Below are 4,894 nucleotides of genomic sequence, written 5' to 3' on the forward strand. Positions count from 1 at the left end.
TCTCATTTGTTAAGTAATATTTATTTCCTTCTCAGACGTTTGACGGAGTTGAAGATTATTTAATTGTAGTTACTCTCTATATTATTTAGACTCCTTGAGATAGAATGTCTAGCAAAAATTTTGTTCTCAATATTGTTTGTTATATTTATCATTTGTTATTATTGTTTATAGTTGTATTTCATTTAGTTCTGTCTTATTTAAACAAAAGGGGGAGATGTAGTGTTAAGCCAGCCCCTTAAGGGCGGGCTTGCCTCGCGTGAATGTTTACTGATAAATGCATATTTTTTTAATAAAGTATAAAGTATTTAAAGAGACAGAGTAAAGATATAGTCTAAAAGAAATAAAAAATAAGCCATGTAAAAATGGAAAATTCACAGAGGGTCTGGATCATATATTTTATTGTGTTTTCTTTAAAACTAAGTACAAAAAAATACATTTCATTAAATGGGTTGCTAAGTTGAACCTGCATATATGTTCTAAAGGTATCTTGACTTCAGAATTTGGATCTAAAGATATTATGCTTTGGAAAAGAGTTTCTTCTTTTGTTTTCACAAAGGATGAGACCCTGTGGATTGCTTCTATCCCAATATGGTATGATAGACCATGCCCTCCTGAAACATTGCTGTGAATACCCTCAAAAAATTACTTCGCTAAACTGCCAACTGAGATGAACCTGGCACACAGGTTACACCATGAAAAACCTGATTAACCATGCCCCTATATAGTACGAAGAAGTTTGTAGGGAAATAACTATGTCCATATTCCCAGATATTTTTTATAAATGCTCTTTTACATTTAAAGGGGGATATGATATAGATATGAAAAATTTATATTGGTATAAATTTTACTCTATTGATATAAATTTAATGTCAATTTTGTTATATGCATATGTATAGGTATTGTGATTGTATAGTTCATTTAAAAATGTAATATTTAATTAAGAAATATAGGTTGTTAATGGATAATCATCAGTAATAGTCTAGCTTGTAGTAATGTTAGTTATTCTAGATATATAGAGATATATTTCATTTAGATAGGCATTCTTCATATCTTTCAAAGACTACAGACTATGGCATTTAATGTTTTAATGAGTTAGGGCTTTTCATGACAATGAGACACATCTGCTCCTGACAGCACCAATCTACTTCAAGAAAAAGATGGGCATCGAAAAGGCTTCTTATGGAGTTGGTTAGCCACTTGGGCAAGAAACTGTTCTTGCCTGGGCTGTTGCATAAACTGGACACAAAGAACCCACAGAGAGAGGACTGCTGAACTTGCCTAAAGGTGAGATGATTCTTTGGGGTTCCTGACTTGTGAAAGAGTCTGTGAGACATTCTGCAGGACACAGAAAAAAGTGACTAAACTATCTTTGAATTTTCCTGTTTGATGGAAATGTCTTCTGGATACTATGGGCCTGAAGGCTGAAGATGGATGCCCCAATGGTATAAAAGAACTTTGGGTGACTGTCCAGACAGTGAGATTTCTCATCATTTCTAGAGTTTTGGAAGTTGCTTACTCCTTGTTTACTTACAGAATATCATATCCTTCTGAAGTCTTTGATGGAGTTGAAGAATAGAAAGATAGTTATTCTTTTCCTTAGTTATGGTAAAAGATAAAGTAGATACAAATATTTTAACTGTAATTCTTGTTTGATAACTGTTTTTTATATGTAATTTTACTATGTTAAAGTGAAAGCCTTTCTTTTTTGTTTAAACAGAAAAAGGGGAAATTATATAGGTAGATCTTCTGTCTATGTATTAATTTCATTGGTTAATAAAGAAACTGCCCTGGCTTTTTGATATGGCAGAACATCGATAGGCAAAGTATACCAAACAGAATGCTGGGAGAAAGAAAGCAGAGTCAGGCAGATGCCATAATTCTCTGACCCAAGACTGACGCAGTTTAGGATATTTCCTAGTAAGCCACCACCTTGTGGTGCTACACAGATTATTAGAAATGGGTTAATCAAGATGTGAGAGTTAGCCAATAAGAGGATAGAAATAATGGGCCAGGCAGTGTTTAAATGAATACAGTTTCCATGTAATTATTCTGGGGCTAAGATAGTCATGTGGGAGGTGGGTGGAATGAAAAGCATGCCTGCTCACCTCATTATTACATAGGAGCAGGGAAGAAGTTATCTACATTAAGGGAGGCATTTTAGGGTTGGCAAGAGACTTGGCTCTAGAGGGGGTCCCAGGTGTCCACATGGATATACCCAGCTAGGTCCTTGGGCAGCAGAGGAGAGGGTGCTTGAACTGGCCTAGCCCCACTATCACACTGATGATTGTCTCAAATATCACCATAGAATCTTTGTCCAGTGAAGGATGGAGATAGAGACAGAGACCCTCATCAGAGCAACCGATTGAGCTCCCAAGATCCAGTTGAAGAGCAGAAAGATGTAGAATAAGCAAGGAAGTCAGGACTGCGAGGGGTTCGTCTACCCACTGAGACAGTGTGCCTGCTGTAATGGGAGCTCACCAAATCCAGCTAGACCAGGACTGAAGAAGCATGTGATCAAACCAGACTCTCTGAATATAGCTGACAATAGGGGCTGACTGAGAAGCCATTGATAAAGGTACTGGGACTTGTTTCTACTACATGTATTGGCTTTTTGGGAACCTAGTCTATTTGGATTCAAAGCTTCCTAGGTCTGGATGTAGGGGGAGGGCCTTGGACTTCCCAAAGGGAGGGAGGGGAAGGGAGGAGGGGGAGTGGGGGATCAGGAGGGGCATGGGAGGAGGGGAGTAAGTGTAAATTTTTGAGTGGAAAATTAAAAAAATAAAAAAAAGATATCGCTTGAGTTTGGGTATTCTTTTTGTTACTCAACTGAAATTTAAAGAGTATTGATTTTCTAAGTCATCATCATTGATTCATTTAGGGGGAAGTTTATAACAGAGTGTATATTAAACAAAAAACAGCTTTTTTATAAATTATTTGGGTCTTAATTTGGTAATATTAAACTATAAGCTGTTTCATTAAAAATTTTCATAAACATTTCAGTGAAAAAGTCACTCCTTAAAATGTATTTATTGTTCAGGAGAAATGAATCTGTGTAATCAGAAACTCCTTGGTTGTTTCAACATTACATAAAGCTACATCCAAGAAAATGCAAGATCACTATATTTAAGAGGCAAAGCTGGAAAATACATAGGAGAACTTATCACTTGAAGGTTAACCATCTTGGATAGAGGATAGAAGAAAAATATTTTTAGGAAAATCATCATTCTGCATTGAGCTATGAAGCAGATAGAGACAGATGGACAGAGAGAGACAGAGACAGACAGAAAAAGAGACAGAGAGATGGAGATAGTGGGATAGAGATGAAGTTTGTTAGAATTTACATATTTGTGAATTTGAGATACACTAAAGAAATAGTTGATAGAAAGTTCATATATTGAGAAGATATTTACATAGCTTATTTATAACAATCCGTGTATTCAGAATGTTAAGCATATTGTTTTAAATAACACATGTGTTCAAAATGTGTAGCAAAATCACTAATATCAAGATAAAAATACAGCTAATATAAATGAGTAATGATTTGAACAGAGGGTTATAGAAAATGATGAAGTAAAGTAATCATTTTATTCCTTCTGAAAATATAAAGTAAATCTTCCAGTGGAAACCATGACAAACGTATGGCAATGTATCTGTGCCCAGTGACTGAGTATTGGCAAAATGCTGGAGGAAATTATGTCAAATAGGTGCCTGCCTCTTTTCATATTGATCCTGAGCATTAAGCCAAGAAATACAGCAGTTTATTTCTTTTAAAACACTAATCAGTCAATCATCCACTTGGTTTGAAAAGGTCAGCAAAGAGAGAAGCATATCATCAGTCTGTAATTGGATTATAAAGTGGATTCTCCACTAATTCTTACTAAATGGTTACAGAAAATAAAAGCTCATGAAGAAAGAATGAGAACTATTCTTCATTCCACTGCTATATTATTTTATTTTTTGGCTTTATGAGACAGGGTTTCTCTGTGTATCTTTGTAACCTGTCCTGCAACTCTCTGTGTAGAACAGAGTGGCCTTGTATTCACAAAGATTCACTTGCCTCAGTCTGCTGAATGCTGGAACTAAAGGTGTGTGCCACCACCACTGAACTCCACTGTTATTTTCATATTTCTAAAATTTGGAGAAAATGTACATTCCATGAGTATCACTAAACAGAAGATTGGGTCACGGTTTAGGGTTGAAGGCTTTTGTGGAAAATGGAGTGTATATAGCTCAGGCTCATGCCAGTGAACCTGAATATACAGAATGTGTCAATGCTTCCCATTTCCTTCTGTACTCCACAAAAATTTCCTTTCTATGTTTAAAATATGGGCTTCTCACAGATATCTCCAGTAACATTGCTTTGAAATTGTTTATGATGATTTCCCACATATATAAAATATAATGATAATTCTTTCTCTGATGTCATCTCAATCTTATCATTTATCCCCCCACCCAACAAGTCCCTTTCTCACTATCATTTACTTTATAAGCTTATCTGTGACCCTATAAGTTTACTCAGGGCTATATGTGCTCTCTTAGATTTGGAAATAATGCTTGGACATTAATGGACTCACAAGTAGAAAGAATAAGTCTGGACAATGTTCTTCCTATCCCAACCTATCATTGGTCCATAGTTCAGAAATGAAATGTATAAGACAACTCCCCTTCCATAACCTCTGGCATACAGGAAATGGCTAGTTTATGTCCAGTGTAAGCAAACATGCTAACTGTGAATGAATATCCAAAACACGTGAGAAGTTTGAAACACAAATTATGAGAAAAGTGACAGTACAGTCAAAATGGACATGGGGCATGGAGAGAGACAGAAACACACATACACACACACACACACAGAGAGAGAGAGAGAGAGAGAGAGAGAGAGAGAGAGAGAGAG

Source organism: Microtus ochrogaster, unplaced genomic scaffold, assembly GCF_000317375.1.
Source record: "Microtus ochrogaster isolate Prairie Vole_2 unplaced genomic scaffold, MicOch1.0 UNK143, whole genome shotgun sequence".
Lineage (NCBI taxonomy): Eukaryota > Metazoa > Chordata > Mammalia > Rodentia > Cricetidae > Microtus > Microtus ochrogaster.